This window comes from Thalassophryne amazonica, chromosome 6, assembly GCF_902500255.1.
Source record: "Thalassophryne amazonica chromosome 6, fThaAma1.1, whole genome shotgun sequence".
NCBI classification, from domain to species: domain Eukaryota; kingdom Metazoa; phylum Chordata; class Actinopteri; order Batrachoidiformes; family Batrachoididae; genus Thalassophryne; species Thalassophryne amazonica.
In genome coordinates, this window is record NC_047108.1 from 37,996,019 (window position 1) to 38,017,325 (window position 21,307).

At 44.0% G+C, this 21,307-nt stretch overlaps 1 pseudogene; it reads left to right on the forward strand.

Moving 5' to 3' along the window:
- The window catches only part of LOC117511443, a 121,903-nt pseudogene that overhangs the window by 24,720 nt on the left and 75,876 nt on the right, over positions 1 to 21,307 (forward strand).

Genomic DNA, 21,307 nt, shown 5'->3' on the forward strand with positions numbered 1-21,307 from the left:
ACTCCACTGGCACCGTCCCCAGATTGGGCGGGACTCTGACCTCCTCCTTAGCTTGGGAGCCGGGAGGAACCGAGGAACCTAGACACACCCGATGGCAGGTCTCGCTCCACTGAACCACTACCCCGGACGGCCAATCAATCCGGGGATTGTGCTTCAACATCCAGGGAAAGCCTAAAACCACACGGGAAGTGGCCTGAGTCACAAAAAACTCGATCACCTCCCGGTGGTTACCTGACACCACCAGCGTTACAGGTGGTGTCTTATGTGTGATCGGAGGGAGCAGGGAGCCATCTAGCGCTCGAACCTGCACAGGCGAGGTAAGCGCCACCAGAGGGAGCCCTATCTCCCTGGCCCATCTGCAGTCCAACAGATTCCCCTCAGAGCCTGTGTCCACCAGTGCTGGGGCCTTCAGGGTTAAATCCTCATACAGGATCATGACTGGGAGTCGTGTAGCAATGTGGGTGTGTCCCACGTGAATGTCTCGGCCCACCCCTAGCCCAGTCTCTAGGGGCGGGCGTTGGTGTTGTAACCGCTCGGGGCAGTCTCTCACATGGTGCTCTAGTGCACCACAAACAAAACAAGCTTTTGTAAGCAAAAGATCAACTGACCATGAAGATTTAGACATGATGACTGTAAAAAGTATAATAGAAATTGTTATTGAACCATTTACTTATATTTGTAATCTGTCTCTGTCAACTGGGGTTTTTCCAGATGAAATGAAAATTGCTAAGGTAGTCCCATTATATAAAAATGGAGACAAACATAATTTTTCCTAATTACAGGCCAGTATCATTGCTTCCACAGTTTTCTAAAATTATGGAAAAAGTTTTTGTAACAAGATTGGATAAATTTATTGAGAAACATCATATTTTAAATAATGCTCAGTATGGATTCAGAACAAAACATTCGACAGCTATGGCAATTATGGAACTAATAGAGAAAATATCAACAACAATAGATAATAAGGATTATTTTGTAAGTATTTTTATTGACCTGAAAAAGGCTTTTGATGTTATAGACCACTCAAGATTGCTCCACAAGTTACAACAATATGGAATAAGAGGTGTTGCACATCAGTGGGTAAAAAGCTACTTAGAAAATAGAAAACAGTTTGTTCAGATAAATAATACCAAATCAGAATTGTGTAACATTATTTATGGAGTACCACAAGGATCGGTACTTGGACCCAAACTGTTTATTTTGTATATCAATGATTTTGTGAATGTATCCAATGTGCTTGGCAGCATTTTATTTGCTGATGATACAACGCTGTTTTACTCTGGATCAGATATACAGGAAGTAGCACAAGTGATAAATACAGAGTTGGAAAAAGTTAAACATTGGTTTGATATAAACAGATTGTCACTAAATATTAATAAGACAAATTTCATATTGTTTAATGATAGAGCGAAAGAAAATAATGTGTCATTACAAATAGATGGAATGGATATACAAAGGGTAAAAGAAATGAAATTTTTAGGAGTCATGATTGATGAAGATCTTACATGGAAGTCACACATAAATTACATAAAAGGAAAAATAGCGAAAGCCATTGCTGTTTTGCATAAAGTAAAATATTAATTAAATAGTTATGGTTTATTAACATTGTACAATTCATTGATTGTCCCATATTTAACTTACTGTGTAGAAATCTGGGGATCAACATATACAACCTATATACAACCTTTATTTATTTTGCAGAAAAGAGCTTTAAAAGTGATTAGTAACAGTGGTTTTAGAGATTCATCTAATCCATTGTTTATTAAGTATAGGGTACTTAAATTTCATGATTTAGTTGATTTGAAAATATTACAAATGATGTACCAAGTTAATAAAAATACTTTACCAACAAACATTCAAAATATGTTTGAAAAAAGAGTAAGTAGTTATAAATTGAAAGGAATAGAAGTCTTTAAAAAAAGATTTAGAACCAAAGTAAAGGAAAGGAGTATTGCAGTAAATGGTGTCAAATTATGGAACAATCTTAATAAAGAAATTAAAGAATTAAGGTCGCTTAAATTATTTAAAAAACATATTAAATTAGATGTATTAAGTAAGTATGAAACTATGAAGTAAGTCAGTGGGCTGCAAGAAAGTCAAAAAAAAAAAAAGTAAACTGTTAATAATGTTTGGAGTGTCTTAAGTTTAAATGTAACCTGTCAGTGATGTAATCTATTAATTAATGGTCATAATTATGAAATGGGTCAGTGGTATGTGACAAGTTAAAGAAATGCAATCTGTTAAATAATGTTGACTATGATGCTGTATATTGAAAGATTGTATTGTTAAAAGGGGCAGAAATCATAAGACTTGTTCTTCTTTCTGCTCCTTTTCATTCTGGTATTGTGGTGCTTTTGTTTTTTGCTTTTCTGTTTTTCTTTTAAATGAATGAAATAAATATTAAAGAAGAAAAAAAAAGCTCCATGGGCCCGTCTCCTCTGTGCAGCTGGTGCCCTAAATGTTGCCCTACTCGTGTCCATAGCTTCGTCAGTAGGGGGAGCTGTGGCCCCACGGAGCGCAGGGGCCGTGGAGCGTGGGGAAGGCGGAGCGCGGTCGGAACCGGAAGGGAGAGGGACGGCGCGTGCCCGGCCACGCCCTTCGTCTCGTTCCCGCCGACGTTCTTCTAACCGGTTGTCCAACCGTATGACAAGATCGATAAGCCCGTCTAAATCCCGCGGTTCGTCCTTAGCCACCAGCTGCTCCTTGAGAACCAAAGACAGTCCGTTTACAAAGGCGGCGCGGAGGGCAGCGTTATTCCAGCCGGATCTCGCAGCCGCGATGCGGAAGTCGACTGCATAAACAGCTGCGCTCCGGCGCCCCTGTCTCATTGACAGTAGCACGGTTGAAGCGGTCTCGCCCCTATTAGGGTGATCGAACACGGTTCTGAGCCCCCTCACAAACCCATCGTATGTCAGAAGGAGCCGTGAATTCTGCTCCCAGAGCGCTGTAGCCCAAGCGCGTGCCTCACTGCGAAGCAGGTTTATGACATAAGCTACTTTACTAGCATCGGTCGCGTACATAACGGGACGCTGTGCGAAGACGAGCGAACACTGCATCAGAAAATCCGCGCACGTCTCCACACAGCCTCCGTACGGCTCTGGAGGGCTTATGTATGCTTCCGGGGAAGGAGGGAGAGGTCGTTGAACAACCAGTGGAACGTCAACGTTACGCACAGGATCTACGGGAGGGAGAGAAGCAGCGAGAGCCTCCACCCTGCGGTTCAGGAGGACGTTCTGCTCGGTCATGAAATCCAACCGAGTCGTGAAAGCGGTGAGGATCCGCTGCAACTCACCGATTACCCCTCCCGCGGACGCCTGCGCGTCCTGTTCTTCCATTGGCCGTTCAACAGCCGGTTGACGCCCCTCGGGATCCATGACGTTGGCCGAGATATCCTGTTGGGAAAGTGTCAGTACACGGACCCACAACAGGGGGTGCAAATGAACGGACAATGGAGAAAGTCAAATAACAAGGCTTTACTGTTGTGAATGTGCACAACGAATACAACCAATCACGAAATGGACAACAGTCAATTCACAAAAGTGTCGTGTGGGCAGGCTCGAAGATAGGAGACGCCTCTCCAAGGTAAGACCCGAACCACACGGCTTCCTCCGCCACAGGACCCCGGAAATACTGGAGCCGCCAAGTCCCGAACTCCCAGGTGGCCACTGCCTCCGCGTGTCGGACCTGGTACTGCTGGCGAGGAACAAAGAACAGTTAGATGGGGGCGCGTTTGCACCCAAGACTCCGAACAGCAGGGAAGTTACCTCCACCTCTCGTTGGAACAGTAATCCACAAGCTATACACTAATCCAAAAGGATACACTCTGTCAGCTTTGATACGTTACCTCGTAGGTAGAAACGATATCTCGGCAATGAGGTGGAGGTGCCGTCCTGCTGATATACCCCACAGATGATTGCCGTCAGCTGTCTCAGGTGATGGGTGACAGCTGTCATCGTAGCTGCTCACGTGAGGCGGCGGCGCCCTCTGGTGCCTGGAGCCCGCACTCCAGGCAGGGCGCCCTCTGGTGGTGGTGGGCCAGCAGTACCTCCTCTTCAGCGGCCCACACAACAATGATTATGCAGACCTGGTCAGGATAATCATGGGTACACCTCATCAAAAGTCTATAATTGTATATAATATACCACAAAAACAAGATATTTAATGTTCAAAGTTATGAACTTTATTGTTTTGTGCAAATATTTGCTCATTTTGAAATGGATGCCTGCAACACGTTTCAAAAAAGCTGGGACAGTGGTATGTTTACCACTGTGTTACATCACCTTTCCTTCTAACAACACTCAATAAGTGTTTGGGAACTGAGGACACTAATTGTGAGTGTCATGATTGGGTATAAAAGGAGTGTCCCCAAAAGTCTTAGCCGTTCACAAGCAAAGATGGGGTGGGGATCACCACTTTGTGAACAACTGTATGAAAAAAAAATTCCAACAGTTTAAGAACAGTGTTTCTCAATGTTCAATTGCAAGGAATTTAGGGATTCCATCATCTACAGTGCATAATATAATCAGAAGATTCAGAGAATCTGGAGAACTTTCTACAAGTAAGCAGCAAGGCCGAAAACTAACATTGAATGCCCGTGACCTTCAATCCCTCAAGCGGCACTGCTTTAAAAACTGACATCATTGTGTAAAGGATCTTACCGCGTGGGCTCAGGAACACTTCAGAAAACCGTTGTCAGTTAACACAGTTCGTCGTTACATCTGCGAGTGCAAGTTAAAACTCTACCATGCAAAGTGAAAGCCATACATCAACAACATCCAGAAACGCCGCCGCCTTCTCTGGGCCTGAGCTCATTTTAAATGAACAGACATAAAGTGGAAAAGTGTGCTGTGGTCTGATGAGTCGACATTTCAAATTGTTTTTGGAAATCATGGGCGTTGTGTTATCTGGACAAAAGAGGAAAAAGACCATCCAGAATGTTACCAGTGCAAAGTTCAGATTTCATTTCATTTCATTTCATTCATTTTATTTCATTCAGTTCCAACCACACAACCAAAAATCATTCCAAAAGAAAACATAACAAACGTTGATGGTATGGGGGTGTGTTAGTGCCCATGGCATGGGCAGCTTACACATCTGTGATGGCACTGTCAATGCTGAAAGGTACGAGGGTAGGCTGAAAAGTTCTAAGGCTCACCAAGAAGGCGAAATGCCATTTCAATAAAACTTGGCATGCATTGAGTTCAACTCTTCTGATGACTAACTGTGTTATTTTATTCCAGGTTGTGAGGTAGTTTGTGGTTCATAGCCAAGTTTGAATGTTCGTGGTAGAGGGAAACGGCAAAAATGGACAAAATCTGGCATCGCGATGTGATTAAGTACCTGCATAAGAAGGGGTTAAAGCCCAAGGACATTCATGCGGATATGGTTGCTACATTAGGGGATGAAGGCTCCCTCCATATCTACAGTGCAGAAGTGGGCAGCTGAATTTAAGAGGGGCAGAGAGAACCTTGAAGACGACCCAAGGTCTGGGCGGCCTGCAACAGCCACAACCCAGAAAAACATTGACCTTGTTCATGAAATGGTGATGGACGACAGACGATCATCGATTAATCAGCTAGCAGATGCTGTGGGAATATCCCGTGTGAGAATTGAACACATTCTGCATGAAGAACTTCGAATGTCAAAGGTGTCAGCTCGGTGGGTGCCACGTCTTCTGACGCCTGATCAGAAAGGCACCAGGCTAGTCATGTCGAAGGCAAACTTGGCACAATTTGAAGAGGATCCAGCCAATTACATGGAACGTTTTCTTACCCAGGATGAGTGTTGGGTTCACCACTTTGAACCAGAGATAAAAAAACAATCAATGCAGTGGAAACACCCAAGGTCACCACCTCCAAAGAAGGCCAAGGTCGTTTCGTCTGCGGGGAAGGTCATGGTTTCAGTTTTCTGGGATGCCAAGGGCATTGTGTTCGTGGACTATCTTGAAAAGGGACAAACCATAAACGGACAGTACTATTCTAACCTACTGAGACAGTTGCATGAGGCTATCAAAAAGAAGCGACCAGGAAAGCTGACGAAAGGGGTGCTGTTCCATCAAGACAATGCCCCAGCTCACAAGTCAACTGTGGCCATGGCCACTATCCATGAGTGTGGATTCGAACTGGTAGATCACCCACCATTCTCCCCTGACTTGGCACCCTCGGACTTTCATCTGTTCCCAAACCTGAAAAAAAACTTAGCTGGGAAGCACTATCGGAGCAATGATGAGGTGATGGCTGCCGTTGAGGACTATTTTGACTCTCAAGATGAAAGCTTCTATGCCAAGGGAATTGAAACACTCAAGCACCGCTGGAAGAAGTGTGTGGAGTTTCAGGGAGACTATGTAGACAAATAACCCTGAATTTGTTCAATTCGACAACTGCATCATAGTCAGCCTTAGAACTTTTCAGCCTACCCTCGTACATCCAGGTTTTGGAGCAACACATGCTACCAGACAATGCCAAGCCACATTCTGCACGTGTTACAACAGTGTGGCTTCGTAATAAAAGAGTGCGGGTACAAGACTGGCCTGCCTGTAGTCCAGACCTGTCGCCCATTGAAAATGTGTGGCGCATTATGAAGTGTAAAATACGACAACGGAGACCCTGGACTGTTGAACAACTGAAGTCGTACATCAAGCAAGAATGGGAAAAAATTCCACCTACAAAGCTTCAACAATTATGAATTGAACAATTCAACAATGTCCTCAGTTCCCAAACACTTATTGAGTGTTGTTTGAAGGAAAAGTGATGTAACACAGTGGTAAACATACCACTGTCCCAGCTTTTTGCAATGTGTTGCAGGAATCCATTTGAAAATGAGCAAATATTTGCACAAAAACAATAAAGTTTATCAGTTTGAACATTAAATATCTTGTCTTTGTGGTGTATTCAATTGAATATAGGTTGAAGAGGATTTGCAAATCATTGTATTCTGTTTTTATTTACATTTTACACAATGTCCCAACTTCACTGGAATTGGGGTTGTAGATTTTCTTAGATCAACAGTATGAAGTTGTTATGTGTATTTTGCTGCTTTCTTGTGTAATTCCCAGGGACTGTGGATTGTTTTGTGATCCTACTAATTACCACTGTGAGATTAGATGTAATCTTCTAGTTTTTGTAGTCTCTCGTCACTGTGAGCACACTTGTCTGCTTCATCTTTCAGGGGCAGATGTGTCTGCAGAGGGAGCTGTGATCCAGACCACACACACCCACACACCCTCAGTTTTCCAGCAACAACAGAAGGAACCGGTTTGAAATACTTACTTTGATGAAAAAGTTCCTGTTCCAGAGGACAACAGTAAGGTATTGTTTGAAAGTATGACTGCCATGTTTGTAGTAGTACTGTGCAAACCCGTTTGTTTTTCTCATTACCATGTCAGTAAAACAACAACAACAAAATGAATAAATAAATAAATAAATTGGAATTTCCAAATGTTGATTCACTCATTTTATACACCCACTTAGAACAATCAAGGGTCAGGGGGGACTGGAGCCTATCACAGCAGTCATAGGGTGTGAGGCAGAGTGTACCCTGGACAGGATCCCAGTCTATCGCAGGGCTGCACATAGACAGACAAACACACACACACACACCACTGTGGTCAATATAAAGCCACCAGTTCATCTAACCTGCATGTCCTTGTAGAGGGAGCCAGAGCCCCCAGAGGGAACCCATGTGAACGTGGGGAGGACATGCAAACTCCACACAGAAAGGACCAAGTGGGAAGCGATCCCACAACCTTCTTGCTGTGAGGCAAAGTAGTAACCATTAAGCCATTGTGCAGCCTCCAAATGTTGATTGTAAAAGAAATCAAATGTTACAGAGAAATCTATCTTTTTATGTGTACAGTATATTAATATTACTGCACAACACAGTGGCTTGGTGGTTAGTGGTGAGCACTGTTGCCTCACAGTGAGAAGGTCTCGAGTTCGCTTCTGTCCTGGTCCTTTCTGTGTGGAGTTTGCATGTTCTGCCCATGTTCACATTGGTTCCCTCTGAGTGCCCCAGCTTCCTCCATAAACGCATGCAGGTTAGGTGAACTGGTGACTTTATATTGACCGTAGCTGTGTGTGAATGTGTCTGTCTACATGTGTCGGCCCTGTGTCAGATTGGCACCTTGTTCAGGGTGTACCCCAGCTCTCGCCCGGTGACTGATGGGAGGATGGATTAACGTAGGATATTAAAATAAAAGAATACGTCTTTTGAGATTAAGAAAAACTTGATTATGTTGTAAGTTTTCAGCCCAATGTATGATTCCACCTGGACTACAAACAGTGAATAATTAATTGATCCATATAGTGTTGTTGTAAAACATTGGGATAGTTTACTGAAAATAAATCCTTTTTAAAGATAATGGGTAATCACATCACATCTTTTGTCTTTAATGCTTAGCACTTATATGCGTGTGTGTATGTATGTGCGTGTGTGTTTATTATTTTATTCATTATTTAAAAATGAGGCCAAAATATTTTGCACAGTGTTGTATATGCACCGAACTCAGTATGACACTGAAATTTTGGTTTTCTGAATAAATCAAGTCTGATGCAGAAAGTCAAAACATTGACACGTCCAGAAATCTTGATGCTCAGTTTTAGTCTACACGACCAGTAGGGTTAGAAAGATGATCTAGTTTATTTTGATCAACAAAATATTTGTGATTGATTGGTATTAGTGGTGTCATGATGAAATGACAAGGAAGTCATAAAAGGAACTCATGTGTCTTCACAATGTGCAATTTGTATCAGCGCTCTGATGCCTTTCATTTCTTTGGTCCTTACATTTTAAGTATTTTATACACCGAAAAAAGACAATTGTTGAAACATCTTAACTGAATTGTTTCAGGTGGCAACACTTGATTGAATTAAGGTCTTTGAAAAATTAAGAATTAAGTGTTAAGTTAGTAAGTTACTAACTTAATTTCATAGAACTTAATTAATTTAGGTGTTACCAGCTGAAACAAAGTATTAAGTTGGCTGTTTTTTCAGTGTACATTGTGTGAAAATATTGTGTTGTGAAACCAATATTCTGATGCATTTTGTGATGTAATTTGGGTTAATTTTTTTGTGGCTGTTAATAGATTTTCTAATAAAAACTTGGTCATATGATCATGTAGCACAGTATATGATGAGTGTTTTCCTGCCTCCCCCTCCTGTAGATGGGATTCAGTTTCCTTAAGCTGTGGGCCTTCACTGGCCCAGGGTTTCTGATGAGCATAGCCTACCTGGACCCTGGAAACATTGAGTCAGACCTGCAATCTGGTGCTAAAGCTGACTTCAAGGTAACACATTCTACTGCTAGCAAGGCATTCAGGTGATTGCCGTCCCTCACCACCACCAGCTACACTCAACAAAAATATAAACGCAACACTTTTGGTTTTGCTCCCATTTTGTATGAGATGAACTCAAAGATCTAAAAATTTTCCACATACACTATCACCATTTCCCTCAAATATTGTTCACAAACCAGTCTAAATCTGTGATAGTGAGCACTTCTCCTTTGCTGAGATAATCCATCCCACCTCACAGGTGTGCCATACCAAGACGCTGATTAGACACCATGATTAGTGCACAGGTGTGCCTTAGACTGTCCACAATAAAAGGCCACTCTGAAAGGTGCAGTGTTGTTTTATTGGGGGGGGGGATACCAGTCAGTATCTGGTGTGACCACCATTTGCCTTATGCAGTGCAACACATCTCCTTCGCATAGAGTTGATCAGGTTGTCAATTGTGGCCTGTGGAATGTTGGTCCACTCCTCTTCAATGGCTGTGCGAAGTTGCTGGATATTGGCAGGAACTGGTACACGCTGTTGTATACGCCGGTCCAGAGCATCTCAAACATGCTCAATGGGTGACATGTCCGGTGAGTATGCCGGCCATGCAAGAACTGGGACATTTTCAGCTTCCAAGAATTGTGTACAGATCCTTGCAACATGGGGCCGTGCATTATCCTGCTGCAACATGAGGTGATGTTCTTGGATGTTGGCACAACAATGGGCCTCAGGATCTCGTCACGGTATCATTCAAAATGCCATCAATAAAATGCACCTGTGTTCTTCGTCCATAACAGACGCCTGCCGTAACCATAACCCCACCGCCACCATGGGCCACTCTATCCACAACACTGACATCAGAAAACCGCTCACCCACACGACGCCACACACGCTGTCTGCCATCTGCCCTGGACAGTGTGAACCAGGATTAATCTGTGAAGAGAACACCTCTCCAACGTGCCAAATGCCAGCAAATGTGAGCATTTGCCCACTCAAGTCGGTTACGACGACGAACTGGAGTCAGGTCGAGACCCCGATGAGGACGACGAGCATGCAGATGAGCTTCCCTGAGACGGTTTTTGACAGTTTGTGCAGAAATTCTTTGGTTATGCAAACCGATTGTTTCAGCAGCTGTCCGAGTGGCTGGTCTCAGATGATCTTGGAGGTGAACATGCTGGATGTGGAGGTCCTGGGCTGGTGTGGTTACACGTGGTCTGCAGTTGTGAGGCTGGTTGGATGTACTGCCAAATTCTCTGAAACGCCTTTGGAGACGGCTTATGGTAGAGAAATGAACATTCAATACACGAGCAACAGCTCTGGTTGACATTCCTGCTGTCAGCATGCCAATTGCACGCTCCCTCAAATCTTGCGACATCTGTGGCATTGTGCTGTGTGATAAAACTGCACCTTTCAGAGTGGCCTTTTATTGTGGGCAGTCTAAGGCACACCTGTGCACTAATCATGGTGTCTAATCAGCATCTTGATATGGTACACCTGTGAGGTGGGATGGATTATCTCAGCGAAGGAGAAGTGCTCACTATCACAGATTTAGACTGGTTTGTGAACAATATTTGAGGGAAATGGTGATATTGTGTATGTGGAAAAAGTTTTAGATCTTTGAGTTCATCTCATACAAAATGGGAGCAAAACCAAAAGTGTTGCGTTTATATTTTTGTTGAGTGTATAATGATGCAGCAGTTGGATCAGTTTAATGTGATATTAAACATGAAGAATACTTCTGTATGAATAGTCTAGTATCAGATCAATATTATCATGACGTAACGTGTGTGAAGCACACGTGTGAGAAGTCTAAGTTGCGTGGGATTGTGTTTGTTTGGATGTTCATTCTTTGACATACAACTTGGCTTCATGTCATCACTGACATCAGAAATCTGATACATTTGTTTGCCCAAGAGAGCAGACGTCTGTGCAGAAACTGTTTCAGTATGTCATCAAGCTCCTGAGGTATGGTCGCTAATGTATTTTAGATGAGAACCTATGACTTGACTTTGACCTGTGGCCATGTTGCAAGAGGATAGTCCACTGAGTTTATTCACCAAGAACTTGGTTAATGGTCGATTGGAACAAAGAAACGTTTTAATACAAGAAAAAAGGTCAAATATAGGCATGAGACTATCAGTGATCATGAAGCTGCACAACTGGAAATGAAACAGACAAAATTTGTAATGTACACAGTTTCTCCAATTACAGCCACAGAAAGCTGTGGCTCCTTCACAGTTCTCATGGTTGTCTTGGTGGCACTAGTCTCCATTTTGTATGGTTACTCAGTTTTTAAGAACTGCCTATTCCAGATAGATTTACCACAAAATTACAAAAATTGTCACTGTCCAAATACTTATAGACCTGCCTGTGTGTGTGTGTGTGTGTGTGTGTGTGTGTGTGTGTCTGTGCAAGTAATAGCTTTTCCTTATTATCTACCATTGTCACATTAAAATTTGTTCACATTAAATCCGCTTTTTTGCCTATCCATTTTCCACTGTGTATTCTGGCCAGCCTATGTTGGGTCACTGAGATGTCCCTCATACCAGTTCTGTCTTCAAGCTCCACCTGAGGGGATCCCAAGACATTTCCATCTTTGGTACATGTCATTCATCCAGTAGTTGCTGAGTTCACTGAGGGCTTTACCCATGATATATCCAAAGGGATTTGTTCAAGAGGAATGTTTATCAGACATCCAAACTATCACAGCCGGCTCTCCAACCACCTGTCACTCACATGCGCCACTAAATCTTCAGTATCTAAAAGTGACATCAACATATCTAAACTCTTTATTTTATCGAGAGGTCACTTAGCTGTTAGGAATAATCCAGCATTTCCAGCAGAGTACCATGACCTCAGACTTCACACTCCACACAGGTGCCCACTGGCACTGACTGATATGGTCTCAGTGCACACTAAACAGTGGTGAGCACAGTTCTGCTAATCGGCTAACCGCTAATTAGCGAAGCTAACTTTTTTGTTAGTGGATTAGCTTTTCAGCTAACTTCAAAAACCATTAGTGGACCAATTAGCTTCCGCTCAATTTTGTTCTGCTAACTTCGTCTGCTAACATTTTTTGCTGGCATAGTTAAGCCTGGTTCACACGACAGGATTTTAAAATTATCTTTAGTTTTCCAAAATTTTCCGCTCCGTGCGTCTGTCACCTTGCTTTCTGATTGGCTGCACGTCACATTCAGCAGGCTGCATGCTCGTTTTGGTTGGAGGACACAACACACACTCCAATATCGGGCCAAAACAATCCAAAATGTTGAATATCCCCGATTTGCGATCGGAGCACTCCTGACGCCCTTCCGAGTAGATCAGAGTGCTCTGAACACACCACACACAGCAGGAATATCTGATAAGATTATCTTTAACATCATCATGATTGTCAGGACATCCTTAAGATTGTCGGAAGGGGAAGATCGGGTCCGATATCGGCCTAATTATCCTGCCGTGTGAACCAGGCCTTAGTAATGGTCAACAACATTTGTAAACCCTGAAATCATACATGTTGGTTTCTGTCTGCTACCTGTTTTGCAGCAGTCAGGCAGATGTGAGGAGCTGAGCTCAACCCTACCCCAGCAGAAGGAGCCTGGCTGCCAGGCTGCTACAGAAAAAAAGTCATTTACATTCAACATACAGTGCCGCAGACGTGTGGCAGAGGTCATGAAAAGCAAAGCAGGTTTGACTTATGGTTTTGATTTATAAACCAAATTAATCTGAATAGTTTATCTACATTAATCTCAACTCTGTCATTTTTACAAAGTTAAAATATAACACATATCTTTTAATTTTAAAATAATGCACTACTTCTGAAGTTTTGAACATTAACACACACATACGAGGTCTGTCCAAAAAGTATCTGACCTTTTTATTTTTCGCAAAAACCATATAGATTTGAATCACGTGTGATTGCATCAGCCAAGCTTGAACCTTCGTGCGCATGCGTGAGTTTTTTCACGCCTGTCGGTTGCGTCATTCGCCTGTGAGCAGGCTTTGTGTGAGCAGTGGTCCACCCCTCTCCTCGGATTTTTATTGTGAATAAATGTCTGAACGATTTGGAGCTTTGCTGCATCAATTTTTTTCCAGAAACTGTGAGAGACCTCCAGGTGGACACCATTCGGAAAATTAATATGGCTTTCAGGGACGATTTTGTGGGGATTACACAGATTAAGGAGTGTTACTGCCGCTTTAAGGACGGCCCACAACTGCTGAGAGCGCACTGTGCTCCCAGCGCCGATCGACAGGCTGAATCAACCAGATCATTTCCAACGTGAAGGCTTTGTTGATCCGGGACATCGTCTGACTTCCACAAAAAAAGGAAGAAGGCGTGGACATCAGCACTTTTTTGGCACATTCCACTGTTAAAGGAGTTTTTTTCATGGAAAGAAAAGCGGACGGATGCACCACCGTGCCGTTCATGGCGCGGGACAAAGCCACCTCCGTGTTGGTCTCACAGGACGGCTTTGAGATGGCTTTCAGACGGCTGTCGGTGGGTTTTCAGTTGTGTGACTAACCGAGAAATTGTGCATGAGCTGGACATGCCAGAACATGTCCTGTGAGGCTTCATCACGGCGTTGCTTTGCGCCATGCAGCTCCACCGCAACGCACGGAATTCTTCCGCTCCTCTTTCCATGACAAAAACTCCTGTAACAGTTGAATGTGCCGTTCATTTCTAAACTGGACGCTGTCTTGATCTGGTATGTCGTCTGACTAGCACAGGAATTGTGAAAAGACATGGACATCAGCACTTTTTCGGCACATTGAGACAGACGTGTGGAGGAGTTCCGTGCATCGCGGTGGAGCCGCATGGCGCAAAGCAACGCCGTGAGCTTAATGGGAGCTTTTCCAGTTAATCTGATCACCCTGATAGCCTGAGAAAAGGAACACACCACCAAATCCTACTTTACTTTCGTTTCCCATTATCTGTGTCCTTGCATCCAGTGCTGAGCAGCACAATGTCTCCTGCTGTTGTTTCACTGTGCGATTGTGTGAATACTTTCCTCATGGTTGAGTTTAGTGTTACTAATTTGCAGTTTAAAAATTACCACAGATGTACTTTGTCTGGAAAAGAGGCATTCTTGATTTCAACACCTGCATGGACTTCACTGGATGTGAATGATAGGTGGAGCCAGTATTCACAGAGAATTGTGCAAATGAGACCGAAGCCCTTACGTGTTTGTACAATCACATGGTATGAATCATTGAAGGCAAGTGTGAGAAATCATTTATCATCATCATCTGGAAGTGGTGAGCAGATCATTTCTTTATTTCTTTCATTTAAAATAGTCAGATTAAGTCTACTAGGACCCCGACCCAGATTAGCATGAGAAAATGAATGAATGAATGAAAATTAAGTCTGGAGAATTGTGTCCTATTATCAGTGTGTTTAAACTGAGTGAATGGGTAAATGCCATGCAAATTGTATTAGGACAAAATGACCAAAATCCCAGAAACTCTTAAACATCTGTCCCAATATCAAGTTTAATCTGTGTGGATGTCAGCATTTGCCTGTAATTTCAGATATGCACAAAATCACCTTTGCCGGCCCGTAACACAAGTGCACAGTGGTCGATAAAATATGGCGACGTACATGGACATGCATTTGAAACACTGTGATGTTATTGAATTCCTCATGGTGGAGGGCTCTGCACCCGTGAACATTCATCAACGAACAAGTGTAGTCAATGGCAACCTCTGTGTGGATGTCAGTACAGTCAGGAGGTGGACAAGGAGTGTGAAGGGTGAAAATGCAGCCATGAGGGCTCTGCATGACAGGGCCTGTAGGGGGCGCCCCATAACAATCACAGATGCACAGCACCAAGTGTGGGCGTGATGGCATAGTCCTCAAAGAATTTTTGGAACATGGCAACACTGTCAACTCCAGCTGATATGTGGACAATCTGCAAAAGCTGCACGCACGTTTGATGCGGGTTCGTCCTGGAAAAAATACAATTCTTCGTTATGAATGTACTTGTCCACAAAGGAGTAAAAAAAAAAAACAGGGTGCTTTGCAGCACCTCAAATCTTACCACACCCACTGTACACTGCATGTTGCGCCCTTCGACTGTTACACTAATGATGCAGAGGTGCAAGTTGTGCATCGCTGGTGCCAAGAGAAAATACCCAATTTCTTCACCAATGGGTTGCAAATACTTACCCAGCGTTAGCATTAAATGTGTGGAAAGGGAAGGTGACTACGTGGTTACATAGTGACACTGCCTGACAAAGAACACTGTAGCAACCGATAATGTGATAATGTAATAATGACCAATAATGTAATACTTGCCAATAACGTAATAATTTTGGCCATTTTAAATGTAATAAAGCCAATAACCTAATAACTTGCCAATAATGTAATGAAGTTTTTCAGCCAATATGGTAATAACATTTTGCCAATAATGTAATAAGCTATTACGTTATAGGCTGGTTATTATGTTATTGACACAGGATTAAAAAAATTATTTGAAATGTAATAACTGCAACCAGTAATGTAGTAATACATAAATACGACTGGATTTCTTGGAAATAATTTTTTTTTTTTTTGTAGTTTGCTCATCAAAAATAGATATAGTGGATGGCATAGTCGTAATATTCATTCATCAAAGGTATGTATTATGCAGCTCTCTTTCTCTCTAGGTATGTTGTAAGAGAATTTGAGAATTATTTGTTGTACAAAATCTATATTTAGAATTTTGATAATTTTCTTAGTGTGTTTGCTTGGTGTTAGATGAAAATGTAACAACTGGAGGTAATGAGGTAATAATATCTATATAATAGTATCATGTTTTGTTTGGCGCAGGGGTGGTGGCCAAGTGGTTAATGCAAATGGTTTCAGTGCAGAAGGTTCCTGGTGCAAATCTCAACCCTGCCACATTTCTCCATGTAATGTGGAGTTTTGTCAGGAAGGGCATCCAGCGTAAAACTTCTGCCAATTCAACATGCAGGTCCACCTCGGATTTGCTGTGGCAACCCCGAGTGCAAAACAAAGGAGCAGCTGAAAGGACTTGATTATATTGATTGGGTTTTATTTTCTGTGCAGAAACAATGTAGAAATGTCACATGCACAAAGGGAAATGTTTTCTGCAGCACTCACATGTCACCATCACATGGCAATGGAGTAGCTAATTCATGTCAAGCTAGCAAAGCCATGTGACTGACTAGACTGATTAGACATACCTTAATTGTCTGCAAATGTCCATACTTCAAACATGTGGAAAGGTAAGTAATTAACCAGTTCACTACGGTTACCTTCAGGCCACAGCTCACCACTGCACCTTCAGCAATGGAAGCTTTGAACATAGCCCATTCTGGTTCAATGCCCCAACCTCCACAGGGTTGTTAGAAAAGCTCCACCGGAGGTTTGAGTTGAAGATCTGTCGGGCAGTGGGCTCCTCAAGACGTTCCTAGTTCACCTGCACTATCCATTTGGACTTACCAGGTCTGTCCAAATTCCTCCCCCACCCTCTGATCCAACTCACCACCAGATGGTGATCAGTTGACAGCTCTGCCCCTCTCATCACCTGAGTGTCCAGAACATGCAGCCTCAGATTAGATGATACAATCACAAAATTTATCTTCGGCCTAATGTGCTCATGTATCATGTACACTTATGAGCATCCTTATGTTCAAACGTGTTTGTTATGGACAGTCCATGACTAGCACAGACGTGCAATAACAAGTGACCATTCAATTTTAGATCGGGGAGGCTGTTCCTCCCAATCACGCCTCTCCAGGTGTCTCTGTCATTGCCCACATGTGCATTGAAGTCCCAGAGCAGAAATGAAGTCCTCCACTGGAGCCCATTAAAGGACTCCATTCAGGGACTCCAAGAAGGCCGAATATTCCAAGCTGCTGTTCAGTGCATATGCACAAACAACGGTCAGAGTTTCCTCTACCCAATGGCGCAGGGAGGTGGCCCTCTCACCTACTGGGGTAAACTCAAACGTAGCGGCGTTCAGCAGGGGACTCGCAAGTATCCCCACACCCACCCAACGCCTCACAACCTGGGCACCTCCAGAGAAGAATAAGGTCCAACCCCTATCAAGGAGAGTGGTTCCGGAGCAGAGGCTATGCGTGGAGGTGAGGCCCACCAGATTTAACTGGTATCGCTCCACCTCCCGCACAATCTCTGGCTCCTTCCCCCACAGCGAGGTGAAGTTCCACACCCCCAGAGCTAGCCCCTGCCGCCCGGGTCTGGTCCGCCGAGGCGCTCAACTTTCACTGCCACCCATGGGACACCGCACCCGACAGCAGCGGTTCTCCCTGCGGGTGGTGAACCCACAGGGTGGAGAGGGAAGGTCCATGTTGCCTTTTTGGGCTGTCCCTGACTGGGCTCTGTGGCAAGCACAGCCACCAGGCGCTCACTGACAGGCCCTTCATCCAAGCCTGGCTCCAGACGGGGGCTCCGGTCTCCCCCTGGGCTGGGTCACTTTTCCTCTGTCTCGTACTGTCATGGTGTCTTGTGAACCATTCTTAGTCTGGCCTCCCACCTGAGACCAATTTGCCATGGAAGAGCCTACCAGGAGCACAAAGGCTCCAGACAACACAGCTCTCAGGTTCATAGGGGCACACAAACCTCTCCACCACGATAAGGTGATGGTTCCCGGAGATATGTTATCTCGGAGGACTCTGGATGCAGTTGCAAGGTACCGACAGGCCCGAAGGGCAGCATCCTCTGCTGTGGGGGAGGCAAATCAGCAGGTGTGGGAGGAGTTTGGAGCAACCATGGAGAAGGACTTTCGACCTGCACCAAGGTGCTTCTGGCGGACCGTGAGGCACCTCAAGAGGGGAAAATGGGAAACCATCCAAGCTGTCTACAGTAAGGATGGGACTCTGTTGACCTAAACTGAGGATGTAATCCGCCGCTGGAAGGAACACTTTGAGGAACATCTGCATCAGACTGAAGCACCCTCTATAGTAGGGGCAGAGGTGGAAGCTGAAGGAGGATTATCATCAATTTCCCTGGTGGAAGTCACTGAGGTAGTCTAACAACTCCACAGTGGCAAGGCCCCGGGGGTTGATGAGATCCGTCAAGAAATGTTAAAGGGTCTGGGTGTGGAGAGACTGTCTTGGATGACATGTCTCTTCAACATTGCGTTGATGTGTGGGACAGTGTCTAAGGAGTGGCAAACTGAAGTGGTGGTACCCATATTGAAAAAAAAGGGGACCAGAGAGTGTGTGCCAATTACAGGGACATCACACTACTCAGCCTCCCTGGTAAAGTCTACTCCAGGGTGCTGGAAAGGAGGGTTCAGCCGATAGTAGAACCTCTGATTGAAGAGGAACAATGCGGGTTCCGTCCTGGTCGTGGAACAACCGACCAGCTCTTCACTCTCACAAGGATCCTGGAGGGGGCCTGGGAGTATGCCCACCCTGTCTACATGTGTTTTGTGGACTTGGAGAAGGTGTATGATGGGGTACTCTGGGAGACACTGTGGGAGGTGCTGCGGGAGTATGGAGTGAGGGGGTCCCTTCTCAGGGCCATCCAATCTCTGTACTCACAAAGCGAGAGCTGTGTTCAGGTGCTTGGCAGTAAGTCGGACTCGTTTCCGTTGGGGGTTGGCCTCCGCCAGGGCTGCGCCTTGTCACCAATCCTGTTTGTGATATTCATGGACAGGATATTGAGGCGTAGTCGGAGGAGAAGGGCTTCCAGTTTGGTGGGCTCAGGGTCTCATCACTGCTTTTTTGCAGATGCTGTGGTCCTGTTGGCTTCATCACCCTGTGACCTCCAACACTCACTGGATCGGTTCGCAGCTTGTGAAGTGGCTGGGATGAGGATCAGCACCTCTAAATCTGAGGCCATGGTTCTCAGCAGGAAACCGATGGATTGCCTACTCTGGGTAGGGAATGCGGTGTTGCCCCAAGTGAAGGGGTTCAACTTCCTCGGGGTCTTGTTCACGAGTGAGGGGACAACATAGCATGAGATTAGCTGGAGAATCAGTGCAGCAAGGGTGGTATTGCATTCGCTCTGCCGTACTGTTGTGACAAAAAGGGAGATGAGCCAAAAGGCGAAGCTCTCAGTCTACCTGTCAATCTTTGTTCCTACTCTCACCTATGGTCATGAGGGTTGGGCCATGACCGAAAGAACTAGATCACGGGTACAAGTGGCCGAAATGGACTTCCTTAGGAAGGTGGCTGGTGTCTCCCTTCAAGATAAGGTGAGAAGCTCAGTCATCTGTGGGGAGCTCTGAGTAGAGGCGCTGCTCCTTTGCATTGAGAGGAGCCAGCTGAACTGGTTCTGGCATCTGGTAAGGATGTCCCCTGGGCACCTCCCTAGGGAGGTGTTCCAGGCACATCCATCTTAGGAGGAGACCCCGGGGAAGACCCAGGACTACAACCCCTGGCAAAAATTATGGAATCACCGGCCTCGGAGGATGTTCATTCAGTTGTTTAATTTTGTAGAAAAAAAAACAGATCACAGACATGACACAAAACTAAAGCCATTTCAAATGGCAACTTTCTGGCTTTAAGAAACACTATAAGAAATCAGGAAAAAAAATTGTGGCAGTCAGTAACGGTTACTTTTTTAGACCAGGCAGAGGGAGAAAAATATGGACTCACTCAATTCTGAGGAAAAAATTATGGAATCATGAAAAACAAAAGAACGCTCCAACATATCACTAGTATTTTGTTGCACCACCTCTGGCTTTTATAACAGCATGCAGTCTCTGAGGCATGGACTTAATGAGTGACAAATAGTACTCTTCATCAATCTGGCTCCAACTTTCTCTGATTGCTGTTGCCAGATCAGCTTTGCAGGTTGGAGCCTTGTCATGGACCATTTTCTTCAACTTCCACCAAAGATTTTCAGTTGGATTAAGATCCGGACTATTTGCAGGCCATGACATTGACCCTATGTGTCTTTTTGCAAGGAATGTTTTAACAGTTTTTGCTCTATGGCAAGATGCATTATCATCTTGAAAAATGATTTCATCATCCCCAAACATCCTTTCAATTGATGGGCTAAGAAAAGTGTCCAAAATATCAACATAAACTTGTGCATTTATTGATGATGTAATGACAGCCATCTCCCCAGTGCCTTTACCTGACATGCAGCCCCATATCATCAATGACTGTGGAAATTTACATGTTCTCTTCAGGCAGTTATCTTTATAAATCTCATTGGAACGGCACCAAACAAAAGTTCCAGCATCATCAGCTTGCCCAATGCAGATTTGAGATTCATCACTGAATATGACTTTCATCCAGTCATCCACAGTCCACGATTGCTTTTCCTTAGCCCATTGTAACCTTGTTTTTTCTGTTTAGGTGTTAATGATGGCTTTCGTTTAGCTTTTCTGTATGTAAATCCCATTTCCTTTAGGCGGTTTCTTATAGTTCGGTCACAGACGTTGACTCCAGTTTCCTCCCATTCGTTCTTCATTTGTTTTGTTGTGCATTTTCGATTTTTGAGACATATTGCTTTAAGTTTTCTGTCTTGATGCTTTGATGTCTTCCTTGGTCTACCAGTATGTTTGCCTTTAACAACCTTCCCATGTTGTTTGTATTTGGTCCAGAGTTTAGACACAGCTGACTGTCAACAACCAACATCTTTTGCAACACTGCGTGATGATTTACCCTCTTTTAAGAGTTTGATAATCCTCTCCTTTGTTTCAATTGACATCTCTCGTGTTGGAGCCATGATTCATGTCAGTCCACTTGGTGCAACAGCTCTCCAAGGTGTGATCACTCCTTTTTAGATGCAGACTAATGAGCAGATGTGATTTGATGCAGGTGTTAGTTTTGGGGATGAAAATTTACAGGGTGATTCCATAATTTATTCCACAGAATTGAGTGATTCCATATTTTTTTCCCTCTGCTTGGTCTAAAAAAGTAACTGTTACTGACTGCCACAATTTTTTTTTTCCTGATTTCTTATGGTGTTTCTTAAAGCCAGAAAGTTGCCATTTGAAATGACTTTAGTTTTGTGTCATGTCTGTGATCTGCTTTTTTTCTACAGAATTAAACAACTGAATGAACATCCTCCGAGGCCGGTGATTCTATAATTTTTGCCAGGAGTTGTAGGTG